Here is a 17604-nt window from a genome sequence, read left to right on the forward strand (position 1 = left end):
GATATTACCTCCATGGACTTATCTGCAAGGGCCTTAAGCTGTGCACATTTAAGTCCTTCTCAAAGTCCCCTATTTTGCAGTGCTGCTTACAGTGAATCAAGCTGACTTGTATATAAATTGCCAATTGCTGTTCCCTTTAGAGTCATAGAATCATAGAATAGAATCATAGAATATCAGGGTTGGAAGGGACCTCAGGAGGTCATCTAGACTAACCCCCTGTTCAAAGCAGGACGAATCCCCAACTAAATCATCCCAGCCAGGGCTTTGTCAAGCCTGACCTTAAAAACCTCTAAGGATGGAGATTTCACCACCTCCCTAGGTAACCCATTCCAGTGCTTCACCACCCTCCTAGTGAAAAAGTTTTTCCTAATAGCCAACCTAAACCTCCCCCACTGCAACTTGAGACCATTACTCCTTGTTCTGTCGTCTAGTACCACTGAGAACAGTCTAGTTCCATCCTCTTTGGAACCCCCTTTCAGGTAGTTGAAAGCAGCTATCAAATCCCCCCTTGTTTTTCTCTTCTGCAGACTAAACAATCCCAGTTCCCTCAGCCTCTCCTCATAAGTCATGTGTTCCAGACCCCTAATCATTTTTGTTGCCCTCCGCTGGACCCTTTCCAATTTTTCCACATCCTTCTTGTAGTGTGGGGTCCAAAACTGGACACAGTACTCCAGGTGAGGCCTCACCAATGTCAAATAGAAGGGAATGAGCACGTCCCTCAATCTGCTGGCAATGCTCCTACTTATACAGCCCAAAATGCTGTTAGCCTTCTGGGCAACAAGGGCACACTGTTGACTCATATCCAGCTTCTCGTCCACTGTAACCCCTAGGTCATTTTCTGCAGAGCTGCTGCCTAGCCATTCAGTCCCTAGTCTGTAACAGTGCATGTGATTCTTCCATCCTAAGTGCAGGACTATGCACTTGTCCTTGTTGAACCTCATCAGATTTCTTTTGGCCCAATCCTCTAATTTGTCTAGGTCCCTCTGTATCCTATCCCTACCCTCCAGTGTATCTAACACTCCTCCCAGTTTAGTGTCATCTGCAAACTTGCTGAGGGTGCAGTCCACACCATCCTCTAGATCATTAATGAAGATATTGAACAAAACCGGCTCCAGGACCGACCCTTGGGGCACTCTGCTTGATACCGGCTGCCAACTAGACATGGAGCCATTGATCACTACCCGTTGAGCCCGATGATCTAGCCAGCTTTCTATCCACCTTATAGTCCATTCATCCAGCCCATACTTCTTTAACTTGCCAGCAAGAATACTGTGGGAGACCATATCAAAAGCTTTGCTAAAGTCAAGGAATAACACGTCCACTGCTTTCCCCTCATCCAGAGCCAGTTATCTCGTCATAGAAGGCAATTAGGTTAGTCAGGCATGACTTGCCCTTGGTGAATCCATGCTGACTGTTCCTGATCACTTTCCTCTCCTCTAAGTGCTTTAGAATTGATTCCTTGAGGACCTGCTCCATGATTTTGCCAGGGCCTGAGGTGAGGCTGGCTGGCCTGTAGTTCCCCAGATCCTCCTCCTTCCCTTTTTTAAAGATGGGCACTACATTAGCCTTTTTCCAGTCATCTGGGACCTCCCCCGATCTCAATGAATCTTCAAAGATATTGGCCAATGGCTCTGCAATCACATCCGCCAACTCCTTTAGCACCCTCAGATGCAGCGCATCTGGCCCCATGGACTTGTGCTCGTCCAGCTTTTCTAAATAGTCCTGAACCCACTTCTTTATCCAGAGAGGGCTGGTCACCTCCTCTCCATACTGTGCTGCCCAGTGCAGCAGTCTGGGAGCTGACCTTGTTCCTGAAGACAGAAGCAAAAAAAGCATTGAATCCTCACATTAGCTTTTTCCACATCCTCTGTCACTAGGTTGCCTCCCTTTCCCCAAACCTGTCTAATTGTCTTTCCTTAGGCCTTGGCTACACTTACCAGGTAGTTCGACGGCTGGAAATCGAAGTTCTGGGTTCGACTTATCGCGTCTAGTCTGGACGCGATAAGTCGAACCCGGAAGTGCTCGCCGTCGACTGCGGTACTCCAGCTCGGCGAGAGGAGTACCGCGGAGTCGACGGGGGAGCCTGCCTGCCACGTGTGGACCAAGGTAAGTTCGAACTAAGGTACTTCGACTTCAGCTACGTTATTCACGTAGCTGAAGTTGCGTACCTTAGTTCGAATTGGGGGGGGTAGTGTAGACCAAGCCTTAGAGTGTGTCTGGCACATAGTGATTGCCACCATCAATAAAATAATAGTAGGAACAAATAGATGCATCTTCCTTTATAAGGAACCCACATCATTCACTGATGTCACAATCTGGCATTTGTGACATCACAATTAATTATCATGGAAATGATTTTGAAGCAATGTGCAATTACTAATCAAATAGGAAAAAGGGAGCCAATTATTGCATAAAAGTAAGTTTCTCTTTAGATGGGAAGGTGGGAAAAGAAATAAAGAAAATTAAACAACAGGTCCGAGGAGTTTTTTAATGTGTAGCATGTAATATTTGCCTGTGCATGAAAGTGGCTGTCTGAGGTGAGATGAATTCCCTTTGCAAGTTAAAGGATATTCAAGGAAACATACTCTAAACAGACATGTGCTTCCACATACAATAGCAAGAAATTGCCCCTTTCAATTCTCTACCATTATAAACCTGTGTAGCAGGATATAATGGTATTTTTTTATTCCTTTCAGGACTAGTCTAGGATGCTTGTGGATCTTAGAAGACTGTTTTATATGGTAACAAGAAATGTAAGCAGAGTTTAGATCTGCCATCTGATCATCTCCATTGCACTTGCTGAATCTTATTATGCATCCAAGACTTAATTTACTTTAGTGAAATTGTTATTTTTATTCCTAACCAGCTGGCTGCTGCCGAACTAAAGACCGTTCTCCATAACGTGACCTTGAAGATCACACACCATTACGTGTGTCCTGTTTAAATTGCAGAAGAATGTTGTGGTTGCATAATAAGATGTTGATTGTCAGGCTAATCAAGGCAAGGAAGTTGTTGGGGAAGCTCATCTGACTGCATTGCCATCTTTCTCCAGACTATTCAAAAATGCCTTGCTTGATGATTCCTAGTTTAGTTGCTGTATTTCCTGGACTTTTGCAAACTTCCTGGAGATAAAGGAGGTTTAGCCAGGAGAATTATTGTTCAAAAGATGCAATCCTGAAGGGGTGTGTGTGTGTGTGTGTGTGTGTGGGGAGACATTCATTTTATGCTCTGATAGTGGCAGTGAAGGCTTCTGGTAAGTTTCAGACCATGGGCCATTGTCCTTTTATGTTTATGGCCTTAACAGTTAGTTCCTATTGATGATGTGGGATGGGAGATGAAATGCTAAAAAATTGGTGTAGCAATATGGGGAAACTTTTTCCCTGTATCACTAGATGTCTGTGCTGAGCCTCCACACTTTTCAAACCTACCCTATTCTTTTAATGCCATAGTTGAACATGCACAAGGGTCCACTTCAGAGCCAGGTCCACCACAGCTCTGGTCGTCTAGCTCAACTTTCCTTCCAGATAGGCGGTGGAAGTTCCATTGCATGGAATCAGGTGGACCACATCCGCTAAAGCTGATTGGAAAAAAAATTCAAATGTCCAAAACTTCAGTGAAACTTTTATTTTATCAGCGTGGCTAACACATTTTCAAAAATCCAAAAGTCTCCCGGAAAAATTGCTAAAACTTTTGAAAACTGTTCTGAATATTTTTTGACCTGATAATTTGCATCACATAGTCCCTTGCAGTAGGGTTTTGCAGCAGGTTTTACTATGTTACCGCTCCCTGGTAGCTCTGTGCTATTGTGTAAACTGCAGTAACTGCATAGAGCACCGATTAAGCTGTAGAATGTAGAGCCATCCATAGAAGTCTTCTGTGGAATGACAACAGCTCTGGCAGAGAGAGGCTGAAGGTGCCTTGCTACCTTCTTCTTTCGGATAGGAGAAGTTCTGCTGGGAAAGATGATTAGGGATTTCTCCTTCCCACCCCTCGCAGTTTCCCTTGAATCCTAAACTGGCTGCAGCAGATTCCGTCATAATCAGAATATATCTAATCCCTATAATCTGTATGACAATATACTGCCCATAGTCCTATAATATTGCTTCATCATACCATCTCTGACACATCAATCCCATAATACTCTGCCTCTTAATACACCACCTTCCTGTGCTACATTGCTGCTTGCTGTGCTACCCAGGTGCAGAGCAGTATAATCTGCCTCCCGTTACATTCTCCCTCCTGTAGTTTATGGCTTGCACTGTTCTGGCAAGGAACAAAAAGATGTGACCCTGCTAAGGGTGAACAGAGAAGTTACTAAATAACTACGTTCCCCCTTCTCCAAAAAGGCTGTAAATTGTGCTGAAATAGCAAATAGCATGTGAATTCATGCTATGCCAGATGAGAAGAAGCTGTAGCCCACCTAATGATTTTTAATTGGCCTCAAACCAGAGGAAAAAACTTTACTCCACAAAACAATCTTGCTTTTTCTTACCACTTCACAGCATGCTAATTCATCTGCTTTTTTAACACTCAGGTCTAGGGTAGGCCATTAGCAGAATCCATTTGGCAAGGGTAGGTAGGTGAGGCATGGAGGGACTGGGCAAGGAAAGACCGTCTCTTGTGCTCACCTTCCTTCACCCTTAGGCACATTGGCAAAGTATCCGCTAACCATCGAGCTAACGTTTCTTGTTGGTATTACAGTAGCACCTATCGTTAGGTATTTATATGGCCCCCATTGTCATAGCATCTGTGGTATGGTAACTGGTAACGTATTCATCCTCCCTACACCTCTGTCAGCTGGAGGTTTTACAGGTGAGAAAATGGGGCACAGAGAGACTAAGAGCGGCCAAACTGGGTCAGACCAATGGTCCGTCTCGCCCAGTATCCTGCCTTCTGACAGTGGTCAGTGCCAGGGGCTTCAAAGGGAATGAACAGAATTGGGCAATTATCTAAAGCTGTGTCTATGCTGCAAAAGCTGTGCATAGGCTCGCCTACCTGATCTAGCTTGAATTCAGCCAGAGTGGGCCGCAACAGCAGCAGACAAGCCAGCAAGCCAAGTACGTACCCAGAGTCTGTGATGGCTTTCAGTACCCGTAGTGAAGCTCACACTACACTATCTTTGCTCCTCATGTTACCTACACTAGCTTGAATCCAGCTGGCGCGCTAGCTTATGCACAGCTTTTGCTGTGTATACACAGCCTATCCTAAGTGACGTATCTAGTTCATGCTGGAATAAGGAACTGAACCTGGGTCTCTTAAATCCCAGTTAGCCCCTTAGCCACTAGATCATTCTTCCTTCCTTATAGCAGCAACAGAGACCGGGGCCTCGTGTTAGGTGCTGTACAATAGTAAGTGACAATATGCCTTGAAGAGCTTTATTAACTAAATGGACAAGGCAAGTAACAATACTATTGCTTCTAAAATACAGAGGATTTCATAATACATATGACACACAAGCTAGGCACTAGCTGAACAAATAAACCTTTCTAACTCCAATGCTTTTGCTGAAGCTTAGTTTCATTATCCACCATTTCAGAGGACTGCAGAATAACATGCACTAAAATAAAGAGACTTAATTTTTTTTACTTTGGAAAATAACCACCCCTGCCCTCAAAAGATCGACTGTAACTGCTCTGAAAGGAGGTTGTTCTGTGCTATTTCTCTTTCCTTTTTAATTTTTTTCCATGCTGTGACATCACTCTGAGTGTGTGACATGACATTATCCCAAAATATGGAAGAAGTGATTCTGAGGCAAAATTTATTAAAGAAAAAAACTTGGAAAAAATATTTTCCATGGAAAGTTTGCCTCTGCTTCACCCCAGAGCAGTCAATGTTGTTTCCCCATAATTCCAGTTTTATGGGAAGGGTTTTCTGAAGTGCTACCCTGAGGTCACTGATCACATGTTACTTCTCAAAGATTAATCATACGTGTGATATTTTTTTCTAGCCAGTAAGATTCTGCTGCTACTTTTTTTTCACATTTCTGAATAACCCTAATTATGCTTGTTAAAATGTATTCTGTTTAAATCGTAAGGCCATGATACTGCCAGCAACTAGATACAGGTTTAACTTAATTCACAGAAGTAGTCTCCATTGAAGTCAGTGAAACTACAGTCTGTGTTTAGAGTTAAGCACACGCTCAAGTGTTTGCAGGGTCAGGGTCTAAATCATCATACGTGTCACATTTTGGAGAAAGTGAGGAAGCTTTAGGTGAAATTTTGAATATTAGATTTACCCTAGAGATGGAGGGATGAGGTTCATAAAATAAGAATCAAACCAAACCTTTTCATCAAACTCAAAGAGAACCCTAGACTTGTGTGTGTTTCTCCTGAACAAAGTGAAGTTTACTGCTTATTTCTAAGATCTTGGTTGTTTTCCCTGCTGCCTCTGGGCTATAATTTATTTTTATTTCTACTATTCTACAAACCCATCCAAAGCCCTGGATGCTCTCGTCAATCTTTTTTTTAAAATACCCATATACATTTGCAGACCCATCAATTATCCCAAGATCATATAACCCAGCAGCAGCATAGATAGAAGAAAATGTAATATAGACCCGACCCTCAACATCCCCCTAAAACGCTGTTACCATCCCCACCCACCTCCTTGTGGGCAAGGGCGAAAAATGGGCTTTCAAATGCACCTTAAATGTTGTTAAAGTCTGACTTTTACCGAATCAGTGTGTGTGGGTGGGTGGGGGGAGTGGAATCAGTTGTAAAGACACAGGCCCCTAAAAATAATGTCCCGTTAGCACTCCCTTCTCCTTTATAACAATAGGACTCCAGCTCAGGTAGCTGTTGTCCACAATTGTGGCAATATCTCCCAGAATGAGAGGTGGTTTCTTGGATAGATAGGTCCCCCTCTTTTTAAGGGCTTATAGGTCAAAACCAACATCTTATAAATCAACACAGGCCAGTAGGCTGCCAGTGCAGATCACAGCATCAGCTTAATATGCTTATGATAAGAAACACCACTTAGCAAGCACACTACCAAATTCTGTATTGGTTGTAAGTTACAGCTGGATTTAAGATATAGCCCCATGTAGAATGATCTGGGTCTGCTCAGAACCCGTGTTGAACTGCTAGTATGGCAGAAGAAATGCTGTTTTACATGATATTGCTGGCATAGTCTAACTGACATGTAGTTAGACCAAACTCTCTCTTATAACACCACTTCTGATGTAAGGCATCTATCACCAGAGCTGTGTTCATTACAAGTCTGGTTCCAACCAGGCTCAGCATGTTGCAACCAAGGTGTGGGATATTATAACGGAAAGAGATTACAATGGACTTGAAGTATTGCAAACCAGTGTGCAATAGCTTAAGCTACAAGAAACATTTGACCTGAACCTTGAATGTACATGAAATCTGCCTTGGTCTGAGATTGATTCCAGTAGTGGCTTGTCCCCAATTTATGTTCAGTCCATGAACATTTTATTGACGCTGAGTACAGTTTTTTGGCTGTATCTGGCTATCTAAGAAGAGTCCATGGTTGCTGTTTCTAGTTTAAACTTCCAGCCATTGGATCTTGTGATGCCTTTTTCTGCTAGACTGAAGAGCCCTGTCACGATGGCAAATGAGACTAAATGAAAGTGGCCTTGTCCTAGTCCTAATGGCAGCTGAATTCTAATGCTGGTTATTATCACAACTGCAACTCGACCATTCGCTATGGAGATCCCTAATGAGCCAGGAACCCTGGAATTTTTCCAACGCGTCGCCCTTGTTGGCTGCCCTCCCATTTGGTCATGCTGAATGACTAGGTAAATAGGCCTTTCATGAAATCTAACACCCGCCCTACCTAATCCCCCCCTGCCTTCAAACTGTGGGGCTAATCAGTTGTTTTGACATAACTGGGATCCAGATTCTATGAGGAACATGGCCAAGAAAAGTTCAAACCCAAGAGCAAGATTAATGAGAACTTCAAAGAAATTTACCACCAAATGTTACTAATTTAGTACACCCTGTGTTTGAAGCCAATGACCTAATTGGAAAGTATGTTCTTTATGCCCTGGCTCTTTAGTATTCGAGAGGTGGCGTCTAAGGATCAGAGTAGGTTATGCCATTTGGTAGGATTGGAGACGGGCCCCCCAAGCCCTGATAAAGTATCCTGCTGTTGACTGCATAAGGAGATTGCACTGGTAATGCACAATAAATAACAGATTTTGAATCAGACAAACAATTTCCTTCTGCCTTCTAATATATGAGTATAATATTACAAATCCTTTAAAGCTGGTTAGAGAAATGAAAGGTCTGATTAACGTGGCTGTCATGTTGCCAAAAAATCAGCACATTTAAAAAAAAAAGTACTTAGCATAAAAATGCATGTTATTATTCAGGGCCCCAGTTGGTGCTTTTGACTGCCTGGATGTTCACCAAAGTCCCTGGCATGTGTGAGAGCTGTGGGTACCATGGCTGCTGATGGCTCAGTTAGCTGGTGATGGATTGGCTCACTCCATTGCTTCATACTTATTAACAGCTCCAAACAAAAGCATCACCCCAGTGCATTCTGGGGATCAGGTAATTTAATTGTCTAGTGCTGGGCAGAGTTTCAGAGGTGCTGATCACCTTTGACCTTGATGAGACCTGTGGCTGTTCAGTGCTTTTGATAGGATAGACAGTCTAATGCTTAGGGTGCTACCTTGGACTGAAGGGATCTATATTCACTTTGCTGCTCTACCCCAGCCTTTCTCTTGGGCAAATCACTTAGGGTCCAGAACCGCAAAGGTATTTAGGCTCCTAATTACCACTGAAATCAGCTTAAAATGCCTTTGCAGATCTGGGCCTTAGTCCCTATCTGAACAACGGGGATAAGGGGGGTTGTGAGGATAAACCTATTAAAGATTGTGAGGCACTTAGATTCTATGGTAATAAGTGCCTCAAATAGATAGTAACCATGAGCCTCAGTCCCAGAAGGTACGTCTACACTGCAAAGAAAAACCCACAGCTCTGAGTCTCAGAACCTGGGTCAATTGACTTGGGCTTGGGTTGTGGGGCTAAAAACAGCAGTGTAGATGTTCCCCCTTGGGCTGGAGCCTGGGCTCCAAGACCCACCTTTTCTCGCTGGGTTTCAGAGTCCGAGATCCAGCCTGAGCCTGAGTGTCTCCAGTGCTATTTTTAGCCCCACAGCCTGAGCATTGCAAGCCCGAGTCCATTGACCCAGGCTGCGAAATGTGGTGCTGTGGGTTTTTCTTTGCAGTGTAGACATACTCAAAGAGACCCAGACCTAAAGTTTGGAGAGGTTCAGTTCAAGGGGTTTGGTTTGCCGGTTACTAAGTATAGAGTTCAGCTGTACAATCTGGATCTTGATCAAAACTTTCTTCAATATCAGGGTGGTTCGGATGTAAGGTTTTGGTTCATGGCCATGCTTCTTAGAATTCCGGGCTCAGCTGAAAGGTTCTGTGAGCATAAGCAAATGGTGTGAGTTTGTTGAACAAAGCCTTGGTCAAGTGAGGGAAAACCTGTGAAATTCTGCAAAAAAACAAAACAAAAATCCTGGCAAGGCTCCACAGTGCAACACAATTCGCACTGAGCTATAGGGGTGTGAGCATGCATGCTTATATGCTGGGGCGGGGTAATATTCATCACATACCATCTGATGTTGTTGCGCTCTCACACAAGCACAGGGAAATTCTGTCACAAGCATTGCCAGCATGGTACAACTAGTACAAGTCTCCGTTATCCAGTTAGAAGCACTTCATATTTGGATCTGTCGATGCATGAAACAGTGAACTTCCTGAAGCAGATACGAATGTAGAAACAAATTCTCTACCTTAGAAGGACATGGTGCGTTTCCCACTTCTGCGAGACAGCGAACACCAGTCCGACAGGTTGTCATTGCTCTATCTTGCTCTCTCCCACAAGCTGTTACATTTTTAAAATGGAGCCGGATGGTACTTAAAAGGTGAGAAATTCTTTCCTGCCTTTGAAAATATCAGAGAGGCAGAGAAATCACTTCTAATCAGATCCTTACAATCAAATGGCCTGGCTGATCGCTCTAAGCAGAGTAACAGGAAACACAGCGGTACCAATCAGAAATGGGTTTTGAAGAATAAGATTTGAGCCATGTACCTGAACGATCACAAAAGCCCACTTTCGCAGTATGCCGTACACAGTTTCTAACGGTGGGTTTTGAATACCTATGGATGTTGGATACTTACCTTGCAAACGCTATAGTTGACACTGGCCTATATTTACAGAGAGTTCATCTGGATGGTAGACCCTCGAAACAGTGTGTGCAAAATCCATAACCATTAACAGTCTCCTCATGTATACAGTCTGTGTACAGTACACCCATCATTTAAAGCAGTGACAACTAGCCGTGCCAGAGTTGTGGGTCTCTCAACATTTCTGTCCACCACTCCAATTTTCAGAGGATTTTATATTAATTTAAAAATAAATGTTAATTTCTACAGGCAATGTCAACTGGAAGTCTCAGCCCAGTAGCCAATTTTTCATTTTTCTGTGTCTTTATTAAGGCAGAATCCCCTCTCCCCCCACAACAATTTACCATTTAAAAAATAAAGGAATAGAGGGGGGAAAAAGCAGCAAAATCCTCAGCAAAAGGCTGTTTTATAGCTGGATAGGCAATGCATAATAAAGGCCAGATCCTCAGCTGGTGTAAATCGGCAAAACTCCATTGAAGTCAAAAGAGCTGTGCTGATCCACACCAGCCGAGGATCTGGCCCCAGGTGTTTGGTTTTGTTGATCTAGTATATTATACTATTATTCACAGACTGATAGACGCATAGATTTTAGAGAAGGGATCATCATGATAATCTCGTCTGACCTCCTGCACATTCCAGGCCACAGAACTTCACTCACCCACTCCTGTAATAGACCCCTAACTTCTGGCTGAGTTACTGAAGTCCTCAAATCCTGATTTAAAGGCTCCAAATTACAGAGAATCCACCATTGACTCTAGTTCAAACCAGCAAGTGACCCATGTCCCATGATGCAGAGGAAGGTGAAACCCCCGCAGGTCTCTGCCAGTCTGACCCAGGGGAAAGCCATGAGCCAAAGCGTTTGCAGCATCTGAGCCTTAGAGGAGAAGAACACATACGTACAAGGTAAAGCTGGTTGCAGATTGTCATTTGAAATATTTTTCCCCCCTCAATTTAAAATGGACTAAACAAAACTGTTTGCAAAATAATTCAATTTTTTGTTAAAAATGGTTAGGTTTTAATTGAAAATCTAAACAGCTGCAAAGACAAAATTTTCAGTTGCCAAAAAAATGAAAACAATTAATTTTCAACAAAAACCTGAAACATTTTGAAGAAAATGCTCAATCATAATATATGTGTGTGTGTGTGTGTGTTTATCAAAGTTTTTAATGGTGGAAAAATAATTTCTGTACCAGCTCTGTTACTGGGGCAAACGACTGGAGATTCCAGAACAGTGACTTGCTGCTAATATTTTTATCAGAAAACTCCTGCAAATATGTTCCACCTTTAGATTATGCTACATCCCATGTATTGGGGTGCATTTGTTTCACAGAGGGGTTGGGTAAAGGGCTAAGGAATCTAGATATTCGTTTTCTCATTTAAGCACAAAAAGCTTTCTCATAACAGATGCGAGCGCGACAACCATACATGGAGCTGCACTTTCTTTCATCCTTTCCTGTTTGAGGATATTGCCCCGAGCTCTTTGAGAATGCAGCACAGTGTGCAGCTTCGCCTGGAGGAAGGTGGTATGGACAACTTGAGGGAGTTCCCATGGAGAACACCTTCCAAAAATACCTGCCTTTGGTGCAGTCTGGCCCATACCGAAGGCCATTTAATTGCTGGTGATCATCAGGTCTAGTAGGAGTCTTTGGCAGCAGGAATGACTCCATCAGAAGAAGGGAAATCAACTCCACTGTCCCTTCAGTTTGAGGGCTGAATTTTCGCATTACCTCAAGAGCCTCTTACAGTAGACAAGTGTAAACTGTGGAAAGTAGAGGAGACCCACTCCTAGGAATGCCTCATCATCAATACGCATGAGCACCCAGCACACTGGGGCAAAGAGTGCACACTCAAATACCTCTCTCATAGTGGGACATGGAGCTGGTTGGAAACTTTCTGATGGACGTTTTTTCTGTCAGAAATCACCTTTTCATCAGAACCAACACTTCTCGCAGGAGTGTGTCTATGTAATGAAATTTCATTTCAGCGGGGAAGAAAGAATTCTTGATAAGGTTGAAATGTTTCATGTTGACATTTTCGGAATGGGATGTTCCAATTTTACATTCTGAATTTTTTTGTAATATATTTTAATTTCTTAAAGGAAAATTAAATAATGTCAAAATCAAAATGTCATGTTTCAGTCTTATCTAAACAAAACACTTTAACTCAAAATGATTAAAACACAAGAAACAAACAAAACCAACAACAGTAACAATGAATACAAATTTTAAAATTGTGGCATTTCTTGCAAAATGGAAATTCTGGTTCCCACAAAGCTCTAGTGGGACACAGAAGCATGTGTTTATATGCATGCAAATAAACGTCCACAGATTAGACCATGATTTCCCGCTCTGATGAATGTGTATGATCAACAATACATATTAGAACATAAGAATGGCCATACTGGTTCAGACCAATGGTCCATCTAGCCCAGTATCCTGTCTTCTGACAGTGACCAATGCCAGGTGCCCCAGAGGGAAGGAACAGAACAGGTAATCATCAAGTGATCCACCCCCTGTCGCTAATTCCCAGCTTCTGGCAAACAGAGGCTAGGGACACTTCACAGCATGGTTTTGCATCCCTGCCCATCCTGGCTAATAGCCATTGATGGACCTATCCTCCATGAACTTATCTAGTTCTTTTTTGAATCCTGTTATAGTCTTGGTCTTCACATATTATGCAGCTCAGGCTATTGTGAATTCATAGCAGGACATGGCACGACAGTCACAGCATTCACTTTCAGATGCTGTAAATGCATATTAAAAGTAATACACAAAACATTTCTAAAACTTAACGATGGGGCCTCATTGATGGGGCACAAGGTGAAAAGGAGGCACGGTGGGCTGAAATCATCATATTATTTTATTTGGTTGAAATAATGATTGTGATTTGACACTATAGTTATCAGGTTCTGTAGATAAGTTCAAATCTACATCCCAGCCACAAATCCCCAAGAAAGGAGCTTTATAATAGTTCTGCTCAAACCCTACCTATATGTCCAAAGACACTGTATCACAATAGGCCATGAATATATGGTGGATAAAATCAGAAAGGCATCTATTGTGTTTGTAATCCAGTGTTGTGGAAGGAGAGGGAATTATAATCCCATAAGAATTTTTAACTACCTGGGTATAATAATTTTGTGGGCCTCTTCTGAAAAATCAGAGATGTCATTGAGGCAGGTAAATGAAATCACCGCTGAAGAGACTACCTCCATAAAAGCCCCTTTCCCTTTTTAATTCTGCCTATAGTCTAGTAAGGGTTATTTTCGTGTGTTGCAATAATTCATAAAGACACAGAACAGCTATGGAACATGTAATTTCCTACAAAGGATCACCCTATATGGCTCTACTATAAATTGCATGGTCACATACAGATGCCCTCCCAACTGGAGTGCGATGCAACGCCTGAAGATTAGTGCAACTGAAAATATATATTTAATTGAGTTTGCTGAATTTGCTGCTACATTTTCCAAATGCTTTGCACGCAGAACGAATCAACATCAACATGTGCGTCCTACTTGTGCCGTGATGTAGGAAGCAAGAGCCATGAACAATACTTGCAGTAGATGGCTGGTTAATAGGAAAGCAAGCAAAATTTATTTATCTGTGTGCAAATGCAACCAGGAAGGGAATTAAAATTATGATATGTTGCCATGGTAATCGAGTCCCAGGATTTGGCTTGGAGGAATAGTGGGGCTGTAGCTGAATGCTCATGAATTCCTCAGTAGGCTTTTCAATACTCCATTTCCTTTAAATGAAATTGGAGAAAGACTTGCAGTTCATAGTGGGGATAAAAATTTTATGAAGCTAAATCTAGGCAGTGCTTTAGTGTCAGTCAGCATTAACCCGCAGCATGAACACATAAATAATTGAGATTTCAAATACCCCAGTGCTCCTGATTAGAGTACTCCCAGAGCTCAAACGCTGGAGCTAGGTGGACACCCCAGTGCAGCTTGTGAGCACTTTAGGGAAGTCTGAGTGTCTTCACATGCTGCACCATAGGTTGGTTTGAAAATGTCCTGCTATGGAGCCTTCTGCTGCCCTTTATTGATACAGAATTTAACCAACAAAAATCGAATACTGTTTTACAGACATCCCTTGACCTGCATTGGTATTGAAGGTGGGTTTAACTAGTAGCAAAGTGTTCGAGTTGCACCGCTCTTTTCTTCAGAGATTCTCCAAGCTTATCTGTCTCCCAGTGGCTTAGAACTTGGAGTGGATTTGCATAGGATGAAATCTGCATTTAACCCAAGGTACTCTTGGAAAGCCAAGGGGATGCAATAGCCATGTGCTGTTGCTGAAGCCAGAATGCATGTTAACCCTTCGGATATTGGCCATTTTTCAGGCTGTCCGCGGGAGGCTGGAGAGAGACTGAGATTTCTACCTGTGAAACCAGTTGCAGATTGATGATGAATAGAGTGAGCAGAAGGTCACAATGATCTGACAGTGAAACCTGGGGAAAACCCAGAAGCAAAATGAATATTTTGTCAAGGGACTGCTCAGTGCACACGACACATCCTGTCCTTACAGTACTGCAGGCTAGGAATGAGCTGTTTTACTCAACTATATACAGAGTGGGGAGAAACACACTAACTGAACAGGAAGTAAGAGAGAAGGTGTAGCATGGCATCATCCCATAATACTCTGAGTAACTCAGTTAAATCCTTGGTGACCACTCTACTACACATTGCTAGTCCTCTCTGACCAGAGAGGGATCCATTTATTTTTAAATTTTGACCAAAATTGTATTTTTCCAACAAGATTTTTCTTCCTTCCACAGTCAGAGTTTCTTCCTCTGCTGGACTGGGCTGTTGGCGAACAGGTCTCCCTGGACTTACAAATTCCTTGTCTCCTCATGCAGCCAGTTCTTGATGTTCTGTAGTACCCTACAGTAACAGTCCAAACCCCTGCTCCTTAAAAATAGTCGCAGGCACAGCTGGTTGAAAAATAGTTGCATGTGTCTTGCAGAAGAACTTAAAATGTTATTGGTGTTAAAATCACCAAAATTTAATTTTTAAAAATGAATAAAAATAAAATGGACACACACCCTCCTCAGTTTTGTTTTCTTCAATGTTTACTTTCAACAGTCTCCTCTCCATCTTTTTTTGCCTTTTCTCTTCCTATCACCTTTTTCGGGGGCAAAAAGGGGAGTATGATGGGGCATATACCCCACCCTGGAACTAAGAGCTGGAGTGCCAGAGCTTAATTAAGGTGCCTGGTTGCACCTGGAGGGTAGGCCAGGCCAACTGAAGATGAAGCCCAGCTGGGAGAGGAGCTGGGTGGTGAGTATAAAGGGAGGAAGACCAGAGGCAAAGGACTGCAGGAAGAAGAACTTGCAGCCTTTTTTGGTTGCTACACAGTGGAGGAAACGCCTGGAGAGGTGCAGATGTATGGTAAGCCGAGGGAGGGGCCTGAAGGAAGGTCAAACTAGGGAGAAGTGCAAGGAGGCAGTGAGGTGTTTGAGGAGCAAATCTTCACTGGTTGCCACAGGATCTCTGGACTGGAGCCCAGAGGGAGGACTTGGGGTCCCCTGCCAGCCACTGGGAAAGGTGGGCCAGAAACATCCTGATACAAGGAGGAGGGGGGAATCTGTGGAGCAAGGCCAGGTAGGGGCAAAGAATTATTTATTTGAGTTTAGTTTATTATTTATCCCAGGAGGGGAGAGCTGTTAAAGTGACCTGGGCAGAGGGATAAGCCACAAGAAGAGGCAGACCACTGCAGGGCTGAGGTGACCCTCAGCAAGAGGAGCTAGATAAAAGAGTGGCTACACCACGCCCACTCACAAGGGGATGCTCTGGTGGTGAGTCAATGCTTCCACAGGGAAGAAAGAGGGGAAATGGGAAAACTCTTGGGGAAGGTAGGAAAAATGGGGGGGGGGGGGGGGGCAGTGAAAACCCCCAAAACTGAAAAATTGCCAGTTGGGGTTGTTTTGTGTTTAAGGAAAAACTGGGAATTTTCAGAAAAGTTTTGTTTTTGCAAACTGGCCATTTTACATCAAAAACATGTTTTGGAGGGAAAAAACCATCCCCAGCTGTGGTCAGAGGGGAGAAATAATGCCACGGGCCGGTTGTTTTCTTGCTGTTCCCATTTAATAGCAGGTAGTGGGAAGAATGTCAACCTGGTGCCTCTAACTCAATCTTACAGCTGTCATGGAGTTGCTAACTGACCCAAGATCTTTCTGTATGAAGGCAGGGTCTCTGGGGCATTCCTGTAGCCAAGTAATGCGAGCATTCCACATGGGCCTGCTGCAGTTTGTTTCTGGTAGCAATCTGGATGCATGCAGTCCCACACAGGGTCCATGTGTCAGAAGAGGTTTGCAATCCTCATGCCTGGCTGTGCCTAGCTGGTGAGCGTAATGAAAGTGATCCAGAGAGAGCAGATGTACCCTACTTACAGAGGAAAGAGGCGACTAGGTATGAGAATGCTTAAAGCAGACAAATGGAGAGGAGTCATGAAACAGGGCAGGAACATTGGACCACATCAGTCTGTATGGGGACAATACATGTGCTGCTTTGATGGGGATCCCTAGAAAAACAGGGCAATACATTAAAGATGGAATGTTCAAAGGGGCCTAAGGGAGTTAAACACCCAGCTCTCCCTGCAAATGTCCTTGAAAATCCTGGTCTAAACCCTCTACTAAAGACGATGATGTTCTTCAGGCTGGATCAGTAATTGTTCTTTACTCCCTAGCACAGATGATGTGGAAACCTCTTCATAATCCTGAGGTCTCATGACAGACCTGAGTTCTGAAACTCTCCTGTCTTTTGTAGGGGCTGAGACATTGGCTTTATTAGTACTCTTGTGTGGGAGTCCTACTAGTAAACGTCTCGTAAATGTAAAGGTGCCTTGTGCACAAACGTATCATTTCGTCTCTTGTAAAAGACTTTTAGCTGAATTTCATCCTTGGCCAAAAGAATAAAGGTACAAGAATTACCTGTTGCAGTGACTGTTGTTGCAGCATTAATTAGTTAAGCTTTGTGAAGTGCTTTTGCAGACGAAAAGTGCACTGCTAGGTACGTGTTAAGCAACATTAACAATGTAGTTCAGATTAAATAAAAACAGTGTTGGGTTTTAGCCATTAGAATGATTTAGGATGATGCATCCCAAGTCCTTTCAGGTGCCCACACATTAAAGATAAGTAGAGAGGGGTCTCCTCAGGACTATACCTTGCTGTTCTTGCTGGAAGGAGCCATGGAGTTCTTTCATCTTTTTATTTATTTTTTATTTTTTACATGGTACTTGCAAGACCTATCTCAGCATTTAGTCAGTCAGGAGCATTCAGGGTGGTTGTTATTTCAGGAGGTTAATAGTAGCCTCAAAACTTCCAAGAACAATGACGATTTTTGTGACCTAGTTTCATTTGGGACCCTTTAACATGCAGAGACATTGTGTTAAAGTAAAACAGCTAGTACTGGAAGTAGAACTCCCCACGTGTCCTGACTT

This window comes from Malaclemys terrapin, chromosome 13 (genome assembly GCF_027887155.1).
Source record: "Malaclemys terrapin pileata isolate rMalTer1 chromosome 13, rMalTer1.hap1, whole genome shotgun sequence".
Classification (NCBI taxonomy): Eukaryota; Metazoa; Chordata; order Testudines; family Emydidae; genus Malaclemys; species Malaclemys terrapin.